We start from the raw sequence: 25,365 nt of genomic DNA on the forward strand, positions 1-25,365 counted from the left end.
TTTTTTTTTGACTGTAGATTCAGATTTGCAATGGCAGCAATTTACAGACTCTGTAACACTCCACCAGTTTCTTAACCGTCAGCATTCAACTACAGAAATGAATCTTTCTTTTCCTTTTACTGTTTTTATTTTTTGATTTTGATTTTGATTTTTTTTCTTTTCTCCCCCGTTTCTGTTTCTATTCAGTTAATATTACAGTCCAGGAAAATCTACTACTTGTTGTTGGCATAATGTCTTGATGAGTCATACCTCTATGATGTAACTCAGTATGAACTAGGAGCCATTATTTAATACATACATATATATATATATATATATATATATATATATATATATATATATATATATAACTCACATTATTCAACATTAACCACATTCCTCTCAAATTTCTTAGTTTAACATCTTTTCTACATATGTGGATAAAAATGCATTAATACCAAAAACCATTTTTTTACATAAGTTCCATTTTAGATTCTTTGTACCAAAATTCCGAGAGGTTTTGCTTTAAGAACTCTTTCTCTCAATACTTCCAGGAAAGCAAGAAAAAAAAAACCATAATAAAAATCATAATACATTTCCTTTTTTAATTTAGCTAATTGCTTCAAAACTGTTGAAGTATTTTTACAGTTGTTTACTCTTGTTACAGCTAAATCCAAGGATTAATAACAATTTTCAGCTCAACAGTCTAAATCAAAAAGAGTAATTCTCTGACTTGTCTAGAGACAACTCAGTGGCTGTAATACAGTTTAACCTCATAATCTTTTGATCCAGATTGCAACATTTACGCATCTAACAAAATATCATAACTTGAAGCACTGATACTGGTGCCACATAAACAGCATATGTAAAAAGTAATGGTGATGGCACCATGTAAAACGCACTGCTGATGGCACCACGTAAAAAGCACTGGTGATGGCGCAATGTAAAAAGCACTTGTGATAGCGCCACATAAGATGCACTGGTGATGGCGCCACATAAAAGGGAAATGGTGATGGCACCACGTAAAAAGCACTGGTGATGGTGCCACGTAAAATGCACTGGTGATGGCACCATGTAAAAAGCACTGGTGATGGTGCCACATAAATAGCACTGGTGATGGCGCCACATAAATAGCACTGGTGATGGTGCCACGTAAAAAGCACTGGTGATGGCACCACATAAGCATGCTCTCCAACCATGTTGTCTTGGCTTCAGTCCCACTGTATGGTACCTTAGTCAGGTATCTTCTACTATAGCCCATGGCCAGCCAAAGCCTTGTGAGCAAATTTGGGGGATGGAAACTGAAAGGTCTTTGTATAAGTATGTATGTATGTATGTGTGTGTTTGCATGCGTGCATGCATGTATATATGTTTACCATTCTCTAGATGGTTGTAAATGATCATCATTGTCATTCAAGCAAGATTGTTTGTTTTCACTCATCCATGAAGAACATATCTGACCATGGGGAAAATGTTACCTTGCTTGGAAACAGGTGAGGATTGGTAACAGGAAGAGCATCCAGCTGTAGAAAATCTGCCTCAACAAATTCTACCTGACCCAGGCAAGCATAGAAAAGTGGTTGCTAAATTATGATGATGATGATGAGAGGAGGATGTACAGTGCTGTACAGTTTAAACATTAACTATTCAACAAGTGCAGCTATGTTTGCTGTGCACCTCTTCCACAACACCATTCCATATGCCAAATAATTAACCTAATATTAACCAAAACAAAATGAAATTTTTCCCTACATATGTAGCAAGTAAATATTTTGGCAACAATTATAGCAGCTAGTATCTGAAATGAATTATGTTGCTATATTATTATGTTTAAAAACATATTTCTGCTGCATTTCATTTTTTTTAGAAATACATTTTGATTTTCATACAACCAGTACCTCACTCTCATCATCATCATCATTGTCGTTTAACGTCCGCTATCCAAGCTGGCATGGGTTGGATGGTTCGACTGAGGACTGGCAAGCTAGAAGGCTGCACCAGGCTCCAATCTGATCTGGCAAAGTTTCTACAATTGGATGCCCTTCCAAACACCAACCACTCCGAGAGCATAGTGGGTGTTTTTATGTGCCACTGGCACAAGGGCCAGTCAGGTGGTACTGGCAACAACCACACTCAAAAGGTGTTTTTTATGTGCCACCTGCACGGGAGCCAGTCCAGCAGCACTGGCAACGACCACAATCGAATGGTGCTTTTTACGTGCCACCAGCAGGGGAACCAGTCAGCGACCCTGACAACAAACTCGCTCAGATGGTGCTTTTAACTGGCATGAGTGCCAATCAGGTGGTACTGTCATCAGCCACGTCAGTGATTTTGGTTTCACTTGCCTCAACAGGTCTTCACAAGCAAAGTTTATTGTCCAATGAATGAAGGGTACTCATAAGTGGGCTGGTTATACACCACTGGCATAGGCCACAGGTCATGGTCTCACTTGGCTTGTCGGGTCTTCTCAAGCAGAGCATATCTCCAAAGGTTTCAATCACTAGTCATTGCCTCGGTGAGGCCCAATGTTCACCACCTCATCCCAGGTCTTCCTGAGTCTACCTCTTCCACAGGTTCCCTTAACTGCTAGGGTGTGACACTTTTTCACACAGCTGTCCTCATCCATTCGCAACACGTGACTATACCAGCACAGCCGTCTCTCTTGCACACCACATCTGATGCTTCTTAAGTCCAACTTTTCTCTCAGTGCGCTTACACTCTGTCATGTATGCACACTGACATTACACATTCAGCAGAGCATACTGGTTTCATTCCTTGCAAGCTTACGCATGTCCTCAGCAGTCACGGCTCATGTTTCACTGCCATGTAACATGGCTGTTTGTACACAAGCATCATACTGTCTCCCTTTTACTCTGAGCAAGAGGCCTTTTGTCACCAGCAGAGGTAGGAGCTCTCTGAACTTTGCCCAGGCTATTCTTTTTCTAGCAGCTACACTTTCAGAGCACCCACCTCCCACTACTAACTTGGTCACCTAGGTAATGGAAACAATCAACTACTTCTAGTTTTTCTCCTTGGAACGTGACAGAAGCTGTTCTCTGCACATTTTCAGTGTTTGTTGCTCCTGAGCATCTGCCACATACAAAAATCTATCTTCCCAGTTAGCCTTCCTTTGATATTGCTGTACCTCTTATGTGTCCATAGCTTACACTGGGTACATCTTATGGAGTTTCTGAATATTAAAATAGCTGGCTACAAAACACCAACATTTTATAAAACAAAAATATTATTTAGCTTTATTAGTTTATCTAAATAGAAACTTAACCCTTTTGAATTCCGATTACTTAGTCAAATATAATACTTACCTATTCACATTGTTTTGAATTAATCATGTATTATCTTGATGTGATTGTATAATTTTAGAATGAAATTTGAGGGTAGGTGTAAGAGGTTAGATCTGGCACATAGTTTATTGGTGGCTGAATATGCTTGTAGGGTAATAATGGTAGAAGTACACTCTAAGAATATTAAATAATGTTGGTTTTTTTTAGGGTTAGACAGGAAGGCTTTATCCCAAAGGGGAAGATGAGAATGAGATATGTAATGTTTATATCTTTCCAGGGGTGTATGATTGAAATAAACTTGTTCATCAACTGGAAATTGAAACCAGATAATCATCTTGACTTGTCAGGTGAATAGGTTTCCAACCATGCAGCTCATTAAGAATATCAAATAGCTTCATATCTGAAACAGAGGTCAATTTGATGACCTTTCTATTCTTTAATTTAGAAATTTAACCACCCCACCAGGTAGCTTTATTAACGTAAGTGATAAGTATCATTTTTGAACAACAATACAAGGAAGATATCATATATACATACATACATAAATGAAGACAAGTGACCTAGTAGTTAGATTGCTAGATTGTGGGTTCAATTCCCATACCAGGTGGCATGTTGTGCTCTTAAGCAAAACACTTCATTTCATGTTGCTCCAGTCCACTCAGCCGTAAATGATTAACCCTGCAATAGAAAAGTCTTCTATTCAGGGGAAATGTTGGCCTGCATACCTAGCCAGTGGGGTGGCACCATTCAAAGTGTAAGACAATGCAAAGTGCATTGTGATCAGTGATGTATAACAACATCTGGTCAATACCATGATACTGTGACACACACACACACACACACATCTTTTACTCTTTTACTTGTTTCAGTCATTTGACTGGAGTCATGCTGGAGCACCACCTTTAGTTGAACAAAATGAACCCAGGATTTATTCTTTGTAAGCCTAGTACTTATTCTATCGGTGTCTTTTGCCGAACTGCTAAGTTACAGGGACGTAAACACACCGACATCAGTTGTCAAGCGATGGTGGGAGGGGAGAAACACAGACACACACACACACATATATATATATATATATATATATATATATATATATATATATATGAATATATATACGACAGGCTTCTTTCAGTTTCTGTTTACCAAATCCACTACAAGGCTTTGATCAGCCCAAGGCTATAATAGAAGACACTTGCCTAAGGTGCAACACAATGGGATTGAACCGGAACCACGTGGTTATTAAGCAAGCTACTTACCACACAGCCACTCCTGCGCCTATATATATGTGTGTGTGTGTGTAACGATGCGTACTGCCTTAATTCTTCGAAACGCCGGAGTTTTAATGGTGGCAGCTGATGAAGGGGATGTTTCTATGTGGCCTGCTTGTTTGTTGCACCTTGTTTACCATTTTTGTCCTTGTTCTTTTGCCACGTCATGTACCCAGTTATGTATCTATATGTACATGTGGATGAACGTATATACATACATGTACATATATATGCATATACTCATATATTGTTATATATATATATATATATATATATATATATATATATATATATATATATATATATACACACACACATCCATCTCCTTTCTGGAGAGAACATCAGTTTACTGCAGGTAACATTCCCAGAAGGCATGGGATAAACATAATGCCTCTGACTATAATGCTATTCTATTTTAGATAACATTTCCAGTAGACACGACATAAACAAGTGAGAGATGAATTCCTCCAACAACAGAACACTCATTTATTACCAAAAACATTCCCAGGAACAATTGCATACATTTTCACCACAAAAGCTAATTCCACTTTGTTACATCCGAAGTCAATTATCTTGACCTCAGATGCAACAAAATAATTGCAATAGAACCAGTTCTATACCTTACCCACCCATCCTTGCCACTTCCACTGAGAGAGAGAGAAAAAGTGTAAGTGGGGTTTGTGTATATCGTATTGCTGTTATTGTTTAGCCTCAGGTCAGTCCTGATCTAGGAGACTCATGATGAAAGGCATTCCAGTCAGGACCATCTCATAAATTCTTTAAATCTCTTAGGCGCAGGAGTGGCTGTGTGGTAAGTAGCTTGCTTATCAACCACATGGTTGCGGGTTCATTCCCACTGCATGGCACCTTGGGCAAGTGTCTACTATAGCCTCGGGCTGACCAAAGCCTTGTGAGTGGATTTGGTAGACGGAAACTGAAAGAAGCCCACCGTATATATGTATATATATATATATATATACATGTGTGTGTGTGTGTGTATATGTTTGTGTATCTGTGTTTGTCTCCCAACATCGCTTGACAACCAATGCTGGTGTGTTTACGTCCCCATAACTTAGCAGTTCGGCAAAAGAGATCGATAGAATAAGTACTAGGCTTCCAAAGAATAAGTCCTGGGGTCGATTTGCTCGACTAAAAGGCGGTGCTCCAGCATGGCCGCAGTCAAATGACTGAAACAAGTAAAAGAATAAAAGAGAGTATTCAGTTAATTCTGTCAAAAGCAATGCTTATTTATTCACATTGTTTTGATGGATTATCATAGATTATTTCGTAACTCTGAGATTTTGATGATGTGATTGCTTATTTTTAGAAAGATGCTGTAGGACAGGTGTAAAAGGTCTGATCTGGCTAGTCTGAACAGAAAACAGGTAGACTGTTTGGGCCGAATATGGCAGATTTAAATGCTGAAGGGCTGATGAGCGAGGCACCTAGTGGCACATTACGTGACATGTCATTTATTAATGATATGGTAAAATATGACTCGAGGGAAATTTGGCTGCCATTTCTAAAAGGTCGTGTGACCATATAGCAATTAGCTCATGCATCCCCGGTGAGGTGGAACAAGAATATGCAAAAGTTTTGCGAGAAAAAGAAAACAGGCAAAAAATAATAATAACAATAAACCTTTAAAAACAACATCGTCATCGGCAACAACAACAACACCCAATTCCACAGAGATATAAGAACGAAGATGTCATTAATCTGTTTACATAATTGGAGACCATTAACATTCCATTGCTGCATCTGGTGATACTTAGCTATCTCACAAGTGTCCTCATTATATTGCAGACAGCTGAGTGTTGCAGAGGGCGACAAAACACACACATACACATGCACATACCACACACTTTCTCACACACACACACACATGCACATGCATACATACACACACACACACATGCATATATGTAAACACACCAATCAACAAATTAGATAATTTTGACATCTTTCTGATTAGATCATATTTCCTGTCCCACTCCAGTTATTAATATTTCATACAGATGTTTCGTTTCATTATATATACAAATACACACAAACACACACACATATGAACATAAACTATAAACATGCATGCGCATGTATGTTTAGATGTACATGTGCACATGCATATATATATCTTGTAAGCATGTACAGCATATACATGTGTGTGTATATATATATATATATATACACACACACACTTGCATATATACACACTCACATGCATACATACACACACACACACAAATAGGCAAATATATTTGTAGCCAAAATGATTTACATTGGTATAAAGCCAAAACAGAATTATAATTTAATTTATGCAAATATACAGCTGGTACATATCTTTGATTGAGACTGATCTGTGACTTAATGGCAACAACAACAACAACATTATAGTAAGACATGATGATGATGATGATGATGATGATGATGATGACGATACATCAGCAAATCGCATGATCACGTGATCAACCAGACTATCGGATGTTGTTATACATTGCTGGTCACTGTGAACTTTGCATCATTTTAGCTTTCAGGTGATGCCAGCCCACTGGCTGGGGCAAGAAGCCCAACATTCCTCCTGATCTGAAAGCTTTCTGTCACTGGGTTACCACAAATGGTTACTCATATACAGCTGAGTGGACTGGAGAGTTGTGAAATGAAGTGTTTTGCTCAAGAACATAATGTGCCACTCCGTCTGGGAACTGAACCCACAACCTAGCAATCGTGAGTGCAACAGCCTAACCGCTGAGCCATGCGCCTTCAAACATTAGCATATGATATTATTAAAAGATATTTATATAATACTCATGCAAGAACTCTGCATGAACTTCTTTCATGCAGAGTTTCAACCCATGAACACAAATATGGCACCACAAATGGCAGCTAAATATGTTTTGCAAAACATCAATGAAAACAAAAAAGCAACTACATAAACAGATATGAAGATAAACATTGAAGTTAATAGTTCTAAACAGCAATTGAACCATGCAATACTTGCAAAACAGTTAAGTGTGATAACCAGTGTAAAAGACAGATACTTTTTTCCTTTCTTTCGAATCGACTCTGTAGGTATAGCTATGTGATTAAGAAGCTTACTTTGCTTGTATAATTGATCCTGTTGTTATTGTTGTTGTTGGCACTCCGTCGCTTACGACGTCGAGGGTTCCAGTTGATCCGATCAACGGAACAGCCTGCTCGTGAAATTAACGTGCAAGTGGCCGAGCACTCCACAGTCACGTGTACCCTTAACGTAGGTCTCGGGGGTATTCAGCGTGACACAGTATGACAAGGCTGACCCTTTGAATTAAAGGCACAACAGAAATAGGAAGTAAGAGTGAGAGAAAGTTGTGGTGGAAGAGTACAGCAGGGTTCGCCACCATCCCCTGCCGGAGCTTCGTGGAGCTTTAGGTGTTTTCGCTCAATAAACATTCACAACGCCTGGTCTAGGGATTGAAACCGCGATCCTATGACCGCGAGTTCGCTGCCCTAACCACTGGGCCATTGTGCCTCCACCCTGTTGTTATAATAATTTATAATAATGAATTAATGAATTGTATTGAACAAGGTTTTTGAGGGGTTATCAGTCGGTGGGCGCCGGTGCACCTCCCATTTCTATTTCATCCTTTTTGTTATCACCTTCATCTCATTAATGTCTGTGTCCAGCCCACAGCTTCTTTATGTCTGTCTGTCCTTGTTTGTCCCCTCTTTGTAAAGCCTTAATGGCCAATATATATGAAATTAAGAAGCTTACTTTGCAACCACAGTGTTTCTGGTTCAGTCCCACAGTGCAGCACCTTGGATAAATATCTTCTACTACAGCCTTGCACTAATGCTTTGTGAGTAAATTTGGTAGAGAGAATCTGTGTGGAAGCCCACCCTATTGTATCCTGCCACAGCTCCCTGTCCAAAACCATTGTTTAGGGCTCAGTTGTGGGAAGGTGAAAGAGAAGGAGACAGAAAATCCTGGTCTGATAACATCAAGGATTTAACAAGTTACAACACCGCGACCTTGCTACACATGACAACAGAAAGCAGTGGTACCAAGTGACTGGCTGCACCAGTCAAGGGAACTCGATGATGATGATGATGATGAAGAGAGAGAAATAGAAAAGCAGAAGGGGAAAAAATGAAAGGAAATAGAGAAGATAGAAAGAAAAGTGGATGGAAAAAAGAATAAGAGAAGCAGGAGGGAAGGCTGAATGAATTAAAAAGAAATTGAAACAGAAAAAGAAAGAGGTGAGAAGAAAGAAAGAGAAGATAATGAGATAAATGAAGAGGGAGAGAGAGAGAGAAAAAGAAATAGGGAGAGAAAGAAAGGATGAGACAGAAAGAAAAACGAAAGAGAACACGGTGATTTCTGCATTTGGTTTGAAGCATTATTCGATTTCCAAAGAGACAAAGATGATGTACTCTAAATGGCTGGAAGAATCAGGAAAATAGCTGAAGAAAAACATTAGAAGTAGGAATAATTGGCTTCTTAGAAAAGTCAAGAGGATTACATTGGGGAACTAAAGCATTCTTCAGATCAGTTCTGCAGAAACAGAAGTAGCAAGTAAAAGGATCAAAGAAATCATAGCATTTAGGAGCAGGCTGGGAGTTGAGAGGTGGAAAGGTCAAATGACAGCAGTACTTTCAGTGAAATATCAGAGGTTCAGGGATGTGATGGTGGCATAGATAACTCAGTGTGAATTGGTGTGGAGAAACAGGTATAGCTGGGCTGTGTGGTTAAAGTAGCTTACTTCCAAAACACATGGTTTCAGGTTCAGTCCCACTGTGTGACAACTTGGTCACATGTCTCTTACTATAGGCCCAGTCCGACAAAAATGAATTTGGTACACAGAAACTGTAAAAAAGTTTGAAGGCGGCGAGCTGGCAGAAACGTTAGCACTCCGGGCGAAATGCTTAGCGGTATTTCGTCTGCCGTTACGTTCCGAGTTCAAATTCCGCTGAGGTCGACTTTGCCTTTCATCCTTTCGGGGTCGATAAATTAAGTACCAGTTACACACTGGGGTCGATGTAATCGACTTAATCCCTTTGTCTGTCCTTGTTTGTCCCCTCTATGTTTAGCCCCTTGTGGGCAATAAAGAAATAAGAAACTGTAAAAAAGTCTGTCATATCATCATCATCATCTTCTTCACTACGTAGCCATGCCTGCACCTATCATAGCAATGGCATCACGTTTCCCAGAAACGATCCACTTTCATTATTTTGTGTTTTGTTGAGAACTGCATCTAACACCACTTATGTTGGTTCCAAGATCAGTTGTCAATTCACAATCATTACTAATAGAGGTTGGAATGTTATTTAGTATTCGAGGGATGAATCTTGTATTTTGTTCACTGTCATTATTTGCATAATTGCTTATTTGACCTGGATGAGCAAGTATATCCTGTTCATCCTAAAGCACCATCATCATTTGATGTCCACTTTTCCATGCTGGCATGGGTCAGACGGCATATCTGAAGAGGCAGATTTTCTACAGCCAGAAGCCTTTCCTGTGCCCATCTTCACCTGTTTCCAAGAAAGGTAATACTTCACCATGGAAGATAGGAAATGAACAACATCACATATCAAAATAAGGGTACACATGCACACACATATGCATGTACACATATTTATTTCGCATTTCATACCCAAACTATTATATCTAATAGATCTACTTTGTTTATCCACATAATTGCCTCTCTCTCTCTCTCTCTCATATATATATATATATATATCATCATCGTTTAACATCTGCTTTCCATGCTAGCATGGGTTGGACGATTTGACTGAGGACTGGTGAACCAGATGGCTACACCAGGATCCAATCTGATTTGGCAGAGTTTCTACAGCTGGATGCCCTTCCTAACGCCAACCACTCTGAGAGTGTAGTTGATATATATATATATATATATACACACACATCGAGCTTCTTTCAGTTTCTGTCAACTCGCAAAGCTTTGATCAGCATGGGGTTAAAGTAAGAGACATTTGGCCAAGGTGCCACACAGGAGTGAACCTACAACTACAAGGTTGGGAAGAAAACTTCTGTTACACTGCCACACCCAATATATACATATTATTTTTTTTATGCGTCCTTTTAAAGCCTAGCCAAGCTCATGGGCCCGGTTTCCCGGTTCCTATGGCGTATGTGCTCCCCCCAGCTGGACAGGACGCCAGTCCATTGCAGCTTTACTCAAGAAACAGGAAGAAAGAGTGAGAGAAAGTTGGGGCGAAAGAGTACAACAGGGGTTGCCACCACCCCCTGCCAGAGCCTCGTGGAGCTTTAGGTGTTTTCACTCAATAAACACACACAACGCTGGTCTAGGAATCGAAACCACCATCCTCCGACCGCGAGTCCGCTGCCCTAACCACTGGGCCATTGCGCCTCCACAATATATACATGCATTCAACACATATATATCATACAATATAGATAGTATGTGGTCCCACTGCTATCTTCCACTATAGTTGCAGGTGACCAATACATTGTGAGATAACTGATAGACACTGTAAGATGCAAGCATAGCATATATCTGTGTGTGTGTGTGCATGCGTGTATATTTGAGTTCATACTTCACCTCATCTTCACATGCATGTGTACTAATAGTAAACAAAAGCTTCATCAGTCATGCAGACTGTGTTGTTTGTCAGCAGTCCACATTGAAAGAATGTTTGGATTTTTTTTACATGTCTCGACATGTTTGCATGCTGATTATAATCAAAATCTTCACCATTCATAGAAACAGTGTTTGTATTTTGTTTTTGTAATCCTATACAAAAGCATGTCTAAGCTGTTTGTTGTTCAGTATGCTGGGTGACTATTACCTTGCCTGGAAACATTTGAATGTTTGTGTCAGGAAAGGCATCCCACTGTACAAAACACTGTCTGAACATAACCCCATCTGATTCATGCAAGCATGGGAAAGTAGGTGTTAAAACAATGCTGATGAAAATGTTGAGATAAATATGTATGTATGTGCATTGTATATATGAGGCCTGATCAATAAGTATGTGGACTGTTACCACAATAATGAAGCTAAAGCACACAGAGTGAAGCCGCTTGGCAAAGATTGACCTTGAACTCTGCTGTGCATGTGCACTAAGTTTTAATATTCTAGCTCATTTCTGCTGTTTACAGCAGTGCTTGGAAGGAAGGTTTGTAGTGTGGGATCGTCGCATTGACTATGGCACAGAAAGGCCTACGCAAAGCTGCAGAAAGTGTATTGAGAGGAGTGTATGAGCTGCACACAAGTGTATAAATGGTTCAGACGTTTCCAAGATGGCCAAAAAATGTCAATATTGACGAACGTTCTGGGAGACCCGCAACCAGCAGAACTGAGAAAAACGTTGCAGATGTGTGTGCAGATGTGAGGGGAAATTGTCGAATCACCAACCGTGAGTTATCAGAGGATGTGCAAATTAGTTACGTTTCAGTTCACCACATTATCACTGAAGATTTGGGTTTGAGGCGCGTGTCTGCCAAGTTTGTGCCAAAACTGCTTTTAGCTGACCAAAAAGACACTCAGGTTTCAGTTGCACAAGATCTCCTTGGTTGTGTCAAGAACGGTGAAAACCTTTTGAAAACTTTGCATAGACCTCTGCGCATGTATCATCAATCTTTTGGCAAAATTTGATGCAGATTCTCTGTCAAGATCATTGTGACGATCACGTTACACATCTTCCTTCCAAGCACTGCTGTAAACAGCAGAAATGAGCTAGACTGTTAAAACTTAGTGCACATGCACAGCAAAATTCAAGGTCAATCTGTGCCAAGCAGCATACTTTAGCGTCGTTACTATAGCAACAGTCCGGATACTTTTTGATCAAACCACATATATGAATGGATATGTGTGTGTGTGTGTGTGTGTGTGCCTTACCACACAGCCACACCTGTGCCTAGTATATTTTGTGTGTACATTTCCATGTACAACTGCTGCAGGTGAGTTTAGAACTCCATGTAGATTATCATCATACATTCTGCTTCTGGTATAGGGGTTGGGTTAGTAGTATACTGAGCAGTATTAGTAGTTATGATATACAGAGTAAATGTAGTAGAAATTATGATGAATGCAAGTTTATATAATTTGTGCGTTATGTATGTTTTGCTGTTGTAGCCATTTGGAGCAAAGTGCAATTGGTTGCTCAGCCACAATGGATCATCAGGGATCAAAGAAATTTGATCCCTGTAACATAATGCACTAAAGCGTTCCCTTGAGGATCCGTTGCGGTTAACCATCCAATTGCACATGAAATATCCAATGCAGAGATTCCTAACATATGTAGGGAACAAATGAAATAGACTGGTGTTTATCAGAGTTTCTTTGTGTGTGTGTGTGTATACACATACAGGAATAAAAAATTGAACAGAAGGATGACAAAGAGCCCACAGAAAAATCACACAGAAGATGTGGACATGTTCATCCCACATAATCTTGTGCTATTTATACATATGCATATATATATATATAAAATCATCATTTAACATTCACTTTCCATGCTGGCATGGCTTGGATGGTCTGACATGGAGCTGGCCAGTTGGGGAGCTGTTCAGACTCCAATTATCTGTTCAATCTTTCACAAGTCTTCTGTAATCAAAGCCTGGTACGCATAAGTGGGCTGGCTACACTCCTCGCAGAGGCCTTGGATTTAGGTCTCACTTGGCTTGCCGGGTCTTCTCACGCGCAGCATATTTCCAAAGGTCGTGCTTCACAACCTAATCCCAGGTCTTTCTGGGTCTACCTCTTCCACAGGTTCCCTCAACCGCTAGGGTATGGCACTTTTTCACACCGCTATCCTCATCCATTCTCGCCACATGTCCATACCAGCACAATCGTCTCTCTTGCACACCACAACTGATGCTTCTTAGGTTCAACTTTTCTCTCAGGGTGCTTACACTCTCTCAAGTATGCACACTGACATTACACATCCATCGGAGCATACTGGCTTCATTCCTTGCAAGCTTACGCATGCCCTCAACAGTCATGGCCCATGGCTGTTCGTACACATGCATCATAGACTGCCTTTTATTCTGAGTGAGAGACCCTTTGTCACCAGCAGAGGTAGGAGCTCTCTGAACTTTGCCCAGGCTATTCTTATTCTAGCAGCTACACTTTCAGCATACCTTCCCCCACTACTAACTTGGTCACCTAGATAGTGGAAGCTATCAACTACGTCTAGTTTATCTCCCTGGAAAGTGGCAAAAGTTGTTTTCTGCATATTTTCAGTGTTTATTGCTCCTGAACATCTGCCACATACAAAAACTAACTTCCTAGTTAACCTTCATTTGATATTGCTGCACTTCTTATATGTGTCCATAGCTTGCACTGGGTGCATCTTATAGAGTTTCTACCTGCGTCTTTCTACAGATCGAGCAGGGCCATCTACCTGAAGGGGTTTGTGTTTTATCTACCTTCCTACTTATTAGGACTTTGGTTTTAGCTAGGTTGACTCTAAGGCCCTTCAATTCTAGTCCTTGCTTCCACACCTGAAACTTCTCTAGTTCTGATAATGACTCAGCAATATATATATATATATATATATATATATATATATATATATATACATACATACACACACACATGCATATATGTAATTATGTTTACATCTATGTGCATGAGAGTATACCTGCGTTCATGCCTACTTACCTTGACAGCATGCACTAATTGTAAACTAATGTCACAGTCATAAAAGTGTTGTCATTTATTTGCAAATATTCCATGGAAACATGTGGCCAGTGTGTTGGTCATTTTTGGAGGACGAAAGGAAATATTACCTTGAAAACAGGTGAAGGTAGGTGACAGAAAGAACATTCGGTCTTAAAAAAAAATTGTGCCACTGAACTCCATCTGAGCCCATGCAAGCACAGAAAAGTGGATGTTGGAAATTACTTGAAAAATTGTAGCCCGGGGGGAAAAGACAAGGAGTGTGTTTGTGACATTTTTGTCTTTTCCCAAACAATTAGTGATGTAACTTAAAAACAATAAAAATCAACAACCATAAGAATCATTTGGTAGTTGTTCAGTCAGCTAGAAATAACCATTCTTTCTCAGGCCACAGACCAGTAGACACTGGCTAACGAGCAAGCTCTTTCAAGGAGACACAAGCACACTGTTTGCATTTCTTCACAATGATGTTGATCCTGTCCCAGTTGCTTGATGTGTCTACCATGTTCCAGTTTTAGGGATGTGCTACAATGTAAATGCATTCCATGACTCAAAGGAGTTTCTATAGGCTTGGGTTCAACAATAGTTTCATAGAACTAGGTAGATGAGAAACAAACCATCTCCTAGGTAAGTCATTAGTCTGTAGCAGTTGAAATTCCTAAGTGTTCCGATATATATTTGTGACAGCTACATGAAGTGATACAATACAAATGAAAATGATGTGTTCAGAATCAACCCAACACAAAGCACAAGCAGTAGTTTTTCAACTCACCACCAATCAGTAAGTAGTCCAATACTTTTTCTATTTGGTTATTTTACTATACCAATGATATAATTGCTACATCACTGTATTCTCATTTCAGTAGAATAGCAAAATATTTTTGACGTTTCTAACAAAGGAAGAGTCATTTGAGAGTGTTATACAGTAATTTGAGACCATATGCTTAACAAGTGTATTGTCAAAAGAAATACATGGCTCTATAAAGACCAAAGAATGGAACAGGTTGAAGATTTGTTTTTAAAAGGCCGATAGTCAAATAAAAAGGAAAACACCTTGATTTTTCAAAGAACTGAAGATAAATTCGCTCAAAATTACCTACGCCTACAATTAATTCTAAGTTCTCTCTCTGCTATCACCGATGCATTTTTATCACGTTTATCATAAGCACAAAACCACATATTTTGAGGAAAGGAGTGTAGTCCATTTAATCGCCCCCAGGATTTTAACGATTATCATTTACCATTGACGAATGTAAGCTGCCCCCAGCAGGATTTTTATTTGGCAAGGTTTAATAACGATTTTTAGGATTCGTTAGGATGTAATGATAATATAATTTCCAACTTTGGCACAAAGCCACAAATTTAAAAATAAATCGGAAGCAAACCAAGCCTAAAAATATATTACTTAGTAACTCGATAAATTATCGAACTGTCAATGAGAAAAAAAAAAGATTGCATTTGCAAATTGTCCCAGACTAGAACTTTATAATCATTCATATCAGTTGACCCTTCTTGATGAAGTTCAAAATTTAGATTTCATTTATAAATTAGATAAGTTAATCACCAGCTTTGTTATTTTCATGTAGTTTTCTTTAAAAACAGGTTGATACACCTGAAAAAAGAGCTTGACAAATTTACACATTTCTCATAAATTACAACATATTGTCACCAATCTATGAACATTACAGTTTTCTTCACCGTGGGCATCTGTTTAAAATACAGGATAAAATATCTGACATACCAAACTCAAAAAGGAAAAAAAATTGTTCAATCACTCATACATTGACAATAAAAAAAAATCCGAGCAATTGATAAATTATCAATCTATATTCTATCAGGAAATAAACGTATTCGGTGCATCATAATTAGATAATACACAGCTACAAAGCACATACTGTATGTGGGGTATATATATATATATATATATATATATATATATATATATATATATATATAATAACTACTAGTATTCGATTCAAAGAACGGATAAATAAGCACGCTAAGATTTTTCTTCATACGGACATCTTCAAAAGCTATGAAAATGATTACTTTGTGAAAGAGGGCTGACGTAATTTAACTGCAAACTGGACATTACGGCTAACAAAATAATGTTTACAAGAATTTAAACAACAATATGAAGAGTAAAAGATACCGAAAAGATTCGGATGTTTAAAAACATAGTAAGCTTTTCACTGAACTACTATGCGCGTAAAATTGATTTTTGCTACCATGAGATAAATACTACAGCAGCTGTGGAGAAAAACAAGGTAGATTCGGGTGGTAAATATTTTGTGGGTCAGTCAGTTAAAAGTAATGATGATTTTAAGAGGAAAGACATTTTAGAAAAAGTGAAACGTGTAAAGAAAAGCTATGGAATTCGACAAAATTCAAAGGCAGACATCAAGCACATGGAAGACATGCGGTAACCGCCTCCACTACACGTTAAAAACATCAAGTTTCTAGTAGTTTATCTCCGTAGTACACATTGCTAACAACATGTTATGGATACTGGTTATTATTATTCAAGAAACGAATGTATCAGTTTGTGGTGGAGATGTATACTGAGGCTCGAAAGAAACTTTTTTTTAAGGTAGAAAGGCGGCGGGAGGGGAAACACTCGATTATGTAAATGTATGTAATATCGGAACAACTGATGTCGACCAAGCACCAACGTCGCTACATGAGCAAGTGCTTGAAAGAATTCCGCTTTTCCAGCAGCTTCTTAACGTCAAACAAATAGCCTTTAAGGGAAAAAACCTACCCGTGCAGTAAATAAACCAGTCTCTGAGGCCTACCAAGAAGAAGTAGCAGCAGCTTGGGCTACCGTAGTAGTAGGAGCGGTACACATTTTCGGAAGGTAGAGCTACTTGCTGTGACCAGTTGTTGCTTTCATGTCAGATTAGAAATGAGGCTGGCTTTAAACCTAAGAGCACTTCACGTTGCCGCACTGCCGTATCTCTTCAGACTCACATTAATCTCTCTATTTTATTTAACACAATAATCTATACGTTTGCAAATCTGCTTTGATTCATTTCTGTCCCCATGCAGGTGTATCACAGTGCTGCTAGAGAAGCTTCAGCTGATGCCATGCTGCAGCCAGTTAATGATGCTGGCGCGAATATTTCAGTCGCAGAGTTCTGTTAAGCAGAAAAATAATTCAAAATTTCTCACTCTCCTCTCGCTGTTAACTATTGAAACATAGAACTTTCGTTCCGCTGCCGATTGCATTTCACTTTAACTCTGGAAACTTTAGCATCAATAACTTCAGTTGTTGATGCTAAAGAATGTCTTCAGTGTAATTATAATACAATGTAAGAGGAATCTTAACTGAAACTAACATTTTTCATTTAACATTTTTTATTCCCTGATTTTACATTGCGTAATAAAATTGATTGATAAAAATACTTATAATTTCTTGTAAATAACATAATTTCACCTTTTCTTACGAGCCAAAGAATTTTAATAATATATGGAAGTTTTCCTATCTAAATAACGCATTTGTTGTTTGTTTTTTTCTTTTTCATTAAACGACGTCTATTATAAAGTTTTCGAAGGTATATATATAATCAAAGAAATCTTCATAATGTATTCTTTACTCTTTATCATTTGCCCTATAATTCGGTCAATTTTCGATATAAACCATACGATGATAAGCACGCGTGTATGATGAATAGATGGGCGCGTGGTTACAACCATGAAACTACCCTATGTGTGGAGATTTAGAAAGACAGTGTATTAGACTGGTGGCTGGAAATATAGTGTGAATAGACTTGTGTAAGGGTTGGTGAAAATAGATGTATGAAGTTGGTTTGTATTTGGTGATGAAGAGAGAGAAACAGATGGATAGAGAGTGATTGTAAGAGGGAATAAAGAGAGAGAGAGAGACAAATATAGTAGATGAATTTGTATGAGGGGAAACGAGTGAGATTAGCTGCTGAATATATACAGGAAGAGAGAGAGAACGAAAGAAAATAGTGACGGAAGGGGAGGAGAAATAAAATGGCTGGAGGTATGTGAATGAGTGGGAGTAAAACTCTACAAGTGAGAGTGAGTGACGAAGGAATAGTGACAGAGAGGGAGAAGTGTAGAAAGAATGAGAGCGGCGGCGAAGAACACCAGAGAGAGAGGGAGGGAGGGAGAGGAGTAGGAAGAATGAGAGCGGCGGCGAAGACTCCCAGAATGCCTAGCAGATCCCAAGGTTGGTTTCGTGGACAAAGAAGTCAGGAATGCGTGTTATTTAGTCATACAAGTTTTGTTCTGCTTACCTTTGTGACTTGTAATGGAGAAAAGTAGTTATTACTCGAACTTACAGCTTAATAAAACCAGAAGGTAACTTTTGTTCGCTTATTCTTTCATTATTATTTGCATTCAACTTTGTTTTTAGCACTTGTTTCATGTATGTCATCCGAGAATCTACTTCCAACCTCATTATATAAATATATAAATATATATACACACACACATTGTCGATTCACAAACTCTTACCATGCCAAATTATATTCTCTTATACGTTGCCGAGATTCGTTATGAGATTTAATAAGAAAATAAGCCTAAATGACATTTATTTATTAAACCTTAATTGATGTTTTAAAATTTAACTTATAATTGCCAACTTCTTTATATGAAAGAAACAGACACATTGTATATGTTCTCTCTCTGACTTTGTCATATGTATATGTGTGTGTATATATATATATATATATATATATATCATATCGTGTCAGCCGGTTGATGAAGCTTATTTATTGCAGAATATATATATATATATATGTATAATAATAATAATAATAATATTAGGGATATACACTGTTTTGTTTAGAAATGATGAAAGCATTCAATACTGAGTAAATTGTAAAGTTATACATTGCCATTTATCATCGTTTCTATGCGTGTTGACACGCACACACACATATATATATATGTGCTTATACATGTGTGTGTATGTGTGGTTTTTCTGAATTCCTGTAGCGCTTCCTTCGACTTTATCACCTGATTTCTAAACTTTCTCTCTCTCTCTCCGTTCATTCTCTTTATTTCTGAATTTTTTCTCTCACCTTACATATTTCATTTCCACCACCCTTCATAACAGTTTATATCTTCTCTTTAAAATGGCTCCATCACATTCTTGCCTTTATCACTCATCTTACCTGAACATAATCACTAATTTCCTTGCCAACTTTCACATGCCTGAAACTAAATTGTCCTTTACCAGCCGGCTGACACGAAGGTTTCGTTACTTTTTCTCCTCTCTCTTTATATATATATATATATATATATATATATATATATATATATACACACACACACACATATATTTCCTCTTTAAATTCCGAAACGTCTTATATTATTTATAACCTTGTTTTCGTCGGCTGACTCCGGGAGTGTGGGAAGTGGGGAGTCTAGAAGTCACAACTTCTTGTCTTCATCCATCAGCTTGGCTGCCTTCTCCCTCTCCTAAAGAATCTTGTCCTAATCTAAAATTAACTTTTTCTATCTCTGAAGTAGGTAGGGGTGTTTTAAGTAGAGCTTTCTCTCTGAGAGTAGGGGGGCTATTATTATTATTGTTGCTTGGTGTAGGCCATTCTTCGTCTGCCAAGAACTTCTTAATGAAAAGTATGTCGTCGTAGTAGTAGCGTGATGATTTCATCTGACTCGCTTCATGGAACTTTTACTGTTTATTGTTGTTTAGCCACAGAGTAGCTTTGAACCGGCGGATCTGTGATCAAAAGAGAGAAAATAATCGTCCAACCGTGACCATACCATTATTTTTAGGCATCAGTCCATGTCCCCAAGACTATATTAGCAACGTGTTCTTTCTTTTCTTTTAAGATGTTGGGGGTGTGGTTTAGAGATTTTGAAGCTTTTTGCAGCAGGTCGAACAACCTCACTGGGACCCCGACTGATACAACCATACATTCAACCAGAGCCCTAAATCGATCCTAGTTAAGCAGAGCAATAATCAAAACATTCAAGTCATGACCATCCTGTTTTATTTTCGGGAATAGTGTATCATGGACTATGTCATTTAGTGTGACTTTTTTTAAAGACGGTAGAATGCAATTTCCTTTTTTTTTAGGTAGATTTCGCTGCTATTTCCCGGTAAAACAATCACACTGAGTTTTCTCAGTGTTTGTTTGGTACAAGGAATGATAGCGATAATATTTCTAATATAGGTACTGGGCTACAAAGGGACCCTAGATAGTAAATATCTCATTATCAAACCCCCAAATGGTGAAAGGTTAAAGTTGACCTCGGCGGTATTTGAATTGAGAACGTGGAGAGTCTTATGCAAAGCTGTTTGTCCGGCGCCCTCCAATTTCTGCCGATGATGGAGATAAGTTGTCATAACCTCATGCTTATCAGGAAGAAGGAAATTATGACGTTTATACCTTCCTCAAAAGCATGGCAAACTTTAAATGCCTTCAACTGTCGTGGGAACTTTTCTCTTCGTCTATGCTACGTGCTACAATATAAATAAAAATACGCTTCTTTTTGACAAGGTACATTCCGAGCATAAAAGGTGGGGGAGAGGAATTTGTGACATACCTCTATGAAGAGTTATTACCTATATGGGTAAAGTGGTTCCACCGAAAAGTGGTTGTAGATTGTGGAATAATCTTGATAATGATAATTACTTCAAAATTGTATACATCAGATTGACAAAAGAGATATTGCGATGTTCATGTTTTTTTTTTCTACGATCGAGAAGGTTTACATTTCTCACTTGCGATACTTTAATTCTGTTATTGCTTTGTCACGGTATTACAAAGGCCCATGATTTTCGCATGCTCTCAAGACTAATGAGATATTTACTATCTAGGGTCTGTTTGAACCTCTTTAAATAGACGGTGATATAAGTTGAGCAAGTAGGAAGGATTGGACGAAGAGGTTAGTACGGGATTTGGAGTTGTGGTTAACAATAGAAGAGGTTGTTGGATCTGAATGGAGGTAGTATTTATTGAGTGGAGGTGTTATAGTGAGGTAGAGATAGAGAGAACATGTCTGGGTCAATAGTTGAAGTGTATGTTTTGAAAAGTGAATGGTAAGTTTACCGATCAGGCGTATGGCCTTTAGGGTGCAATTTATAATGCACGTAACAGCAGCAGAATCTCACGAGTAGTTCTCCACAATTGAAAGAAGATGCGTTATTACCAGGAATGTGGTTGTAGCAAATTCAAAGGCCGGATCTTTTGGCGATGTGATTATATTAATAATAAACTGTTTCTGATTTAGCCACAACGTAATTATTTTGAGGGGAGGGCTCTGGTCGATATCATCGATCCCAGTATTTGACTGCTACTTTATCGACCCCGAAAGGATGTCAGGTAAAGTTCAACCTTGCGGAATTTGAACTCGGACCGTAAAGAGTCGGAAGTCGATGGCTAATAGTCATTTCCAACATAGCTACTGAGCCATAAATTTCAGAGCATGGACTTCATCGATTATTTGAACCCCTAACTATTTTTGTTTGTTTTTGTTTGTTACTTATTTTATCAACCCGGAAGAATGAAAGGCAAAACCGACCTTAACGTGTTTTGAACTCAGAAGTGACTGAATACCTTTAAGATATGCTTATAACAGAAAGAAATACTAGTATAGTTTTCTTAATGATAACCAGAATTTGCAGAATAAGTAATATTTTCCACATGACTTCTGTAACTCTGATAGTTATTATTTTAATACAGTATCTTATATATGATATTTTAACTCTTTGTTTCTTGACTTTGATATTGTGTTGAACCAAGGAAAAGTTACGCTCTTAGCTTGATATTTGCTCGACCATCAGTTTGTCATACATTCTTATGTACAGCTGTAAGATTGCATGTACGCGTTTGTTTATATACATAATGTACATACATCGATTGATAATACGTTCAATGCATTTACAGAACAGCGATCGAGCGAATATCCTGGTAACCAGGTACGCAAAATCGTATCCACATTGCTCGTTAAAGTTTATAATAGTAACATGATGTGACTGTTATATATATATATATATATAACTGTGTGTGTTATATTCTGTATGAATGTATTTGTAATTACATATGCGCCTGACCTCTGCCTTACGTAAACTTTCGTGCGTGTTTGGCTTATGACGAACGTAAAGCATTCGTGTTTGCTCTGTGACGTCTACGTGTGCCCGCCCTGTACTGTGTGCAAATGTATGAGTGTATATTAATGCGTCCTAATGCACTGTATTTCTTTCTGGTTACTGTTAATATTACACGCATGCACTTTCATGTTAGTGATTGATCATTATATACAATATCTATCACCATCTTCATCATTGCCAAGCGACTTTAATATTGCAGAGTATAGAAGTTGTTGATACTAACGTTTGTAATATATGTGTAACGCACACATTTGTGTGTGATTGATCAGATCTATGATCGGACAGCCTGTCCAAAGCTTACATTGCCAATATGTCCTTCCTTTTCTTAGCTGGCAGTTAGATTGGAGGTGGATTTGGCTACTATTTCTAGCATATCGAGCGACTGCGTAGGTGGCTCCCGCTTGGCTCGTTATCAGATAATTTGAAAATGTGTAGTGTTACTATCTACGTACTTGATGCTGTTTGATGTATTCATAATTTGATACACATTCTTAGAAATATTTTTGTGATAGGGATGGTTACGGGCGTGCTGTAAAATATGTAAACTTGTTGGCTGGGCTAAGGGGCTACTTATTTATTGAGGCATTTTCATCATTCTATAATTTCAGAACGGGGTGAGGCTGTGGTTAACAATTGTTTCAAAAGTTAGACTAACTACAAATATGTGTGCACTCCTCCACCACGTAACTTTCTGAAGAATAGATGTTTTTTAACAAAATTTATTGGAGAAATGCGTTTCAGATGGTGTAGATTACGATTATATTGGAATCGGTCACACACTTTATCAAACATATTAGTTTTATTTTATTTTTTTTTTCCCAAACATTTTATTAACAATATATTTTTTACGGGAAGAAAAGAAAGAAAAAAAATTTTAAAAGTATAAAAGATCAAATTATCGAGAAAAATAAACCATAACTTCCTCACCAAGCAAACAGAAGAAAAAAGAGGGCGGGGGTTGAGCAGCAGAAGATGGAGTGGGGGGTAACAGGTTGTACACCCTACACCAAATAGCGTGTTCACGGACAAAGACGTTGCCGCAGAGAATGGCCAGTGACACTTGCAACATCCACCCCACCTCACGGGGGCTCATTTCTCAGACGGGCCGCAATTATCTTGATTTTGCAGGGGAAATCAGCAGTGCGTGATTCGAGAACTTCTGATGTCTCGACGGTGACCGGCACAAACTGAAAGCGGACGGTCGGGCTCCTGTGTTTGTTTATCTTCCTCTCCTCTGCGTTACGGGTGGTCGTAACTCGGGTTTTGCGGCCGATGCAGCAAGGTTGGAGCCGTAGAGCGTGTCGCAGCATGTCGCAGCATGTCGCGTCCCAGATTAGGGGTTTGTTTCCCTCGTATGGATGGCAGGTTATTCCGTCGGGGCGTTTACCATCCCGCAATCAAGGCCTACCACTGACTGGCTCCAGATGTGACGGGAAGCCAGCCGCGTCGAGGCCTGTGCAGTGATTCAGAGTGGCATGGCAGGGGAACCAAACCGCGCTTAATAGCTGCAGCCTCATCAAATTGTTTAAGGAAACAAAGCCAAAGTGTGAATTATCGGACCCTGACCTCCACCCCCACCCCCACACATACTTCAAATTCCGACGTAATCGTATTCTGCATCATCTGAAACGTATTTGTAGAAAATTTTATCAAAAAATACCCAGTTTTCAGAAGTTGTGAGGAAACAAAAAGAGGTGTGTGAATTATCCGAAACTCTTTCCTACCGCTACAAATTTCGCTGCAAATTCCAAAATAACTCTAATTTACACCGTCTAAAATATATTTCTGGAAATTTTCATTACAAAATATGCATTGTTTTTTAAAGTTATAAAAGTAATAAAGTCGTGCACACATCTGTGGTTATGTTCCAAAGCCACGATGGCTTGTCGCTTATTGTGATGATGGTTTCTTGGAGGCCTTTTACTGTTTTGTCATCCACCTTACTGCGGCCGGTGGTTTAATGGCATAAAAGCCTCGCTGAATAATAATAATAATAATAATAATAAAACGGTTCCTTTAACTATAATTAGTAATGTTGGGTCAATAATAAAAACCTTGGTAAATATTCAGATTAACACCCGCACGCTAAAACCCTAGTGAAAATCGTGCAGGTGTTAATCTGAAAATTTACCAAAACCTTATCGTCAACTCTCCACCATTGTCAGGATATCACAAGCAATAACAGAACTCTGTAGATGTGAAGATTTCTTCTAATAGTATATGTACTGTATATAACGGCTGTTGAGTCCGTAATGTTTGTAAGATTGGTATATATTTAATGTGTGTGTGTGTATATACGCATATGTATATATGGCATATATATATATAGACACGTGTGTGTTGCACATTTGTAACACTGAATATATACACGCAAACATTGGCAATTTTAACGTAAACGGCGTCGATTAGACTGAAACAGTAATAGGGAACGTGATGACAGCCAGGAAGTTGCATCATTTCGAAACTTATGTTGACTGTTACACTTCATTACAACTTTCGTCAGAATAGAAATTACATCACCATTTATTCTTCCAAAAAACTTTCTAATGAAAACCGTATTTTATTTACTTTTCGAATGAGCTACGTTCTTTAAAATATAAGTTAACTAAATGATGGTGCAAAATGTAAAACATCTTCTATAATAACCTGTTTTTAAGCATTTATTCGTTTCTGTCATTCAAAATAGCCAAGTTATTTTTGTACATTTTCATTATTGCTGGTTTTATTCGACACCACTCTAGGTAAAGAAACCCCACTACCATACACACACACACACACAGAGTTTTTGGTTGTTCTTTGTTGCCGACGTCGACCCTCTTGAATCTGTTATCTTGGGGTGTGAGCACGTGCGCATGCAAAGCTGTTCGGGATCCACATGTTCTTGCTGTAAGATAATAGTGGCGGTTGCTGTATAATTTTGACACCCTTGGCTACGGTTGAGCGCTTGCCAAGTACGATCTATATAGAATGCGTGTGTGCTGATTCTCTGACAATATTTTAAACACTTGGTGAGTTGGTTGATCTCGTCAGTGCTTAGCGGCGGCAGGCAGGGCTGA

At 38.4% G+C, this 25,365-nt stretch overlaps 2 protein-coding genes across 3 annotated transcripts in view; one reads left to right on the top strand and one right to left on the bottom strand.

Moving 5' to 3' along the window:
• The window catches only part of LOC106875370 (tRNA (32-2'-O)-methyltransferase regulator THADA), a 72,903-nt gene extending 55,800 nt beyond the window's left edge, over positions 1 to 17,103 (bottom strand). Inside the window, exon 1 of the mRNA XM_014923467.3 lies at positions 16,958 to 17,103. The gene's annotated coding sequence lies outside the window, so the exon portion shown is untranslated. The remainder of the gene's footprint in view (positions 1 to 16,957) is intronic.
• A 1,136-nt stretch (positions 17,104 to 18,239) lies between these two features.
• The window catches only part of LOC106875366 (uncharacterized), a 119,606-nt gene continuing 112,480 nt past the window's right edge, over positions 18,240 to 25,365 (top strand). Inside the window, exon 1 of one of the 2 annotated variants that reach the window (XM_089351497.1) lies at positions 18,240 to 18,525. The gene's annotated coding sequence lies outside the window, so the exon portion shown is untranslated. The remainder of the gene's footprint in view (positions 18,526 to 25,365) is intronic. The other variant, XM_089351498.1, reaches the window with a different exon arrangement.

This window comes from Octopus bimaculoides, chromosome 4, assembly GCF_046866305.1.
Source record: "Octopus bimaculoides isolate indiv1 chromosome 4, ASM4686630v1, whole genome shotgun sequence".
Lineage (NCBI taxonomy): Eukaryota > Metazoa > Mollusca > Cephalopoda > Octopoda > Octopodidae > Octopus > Octopus bimaculoides.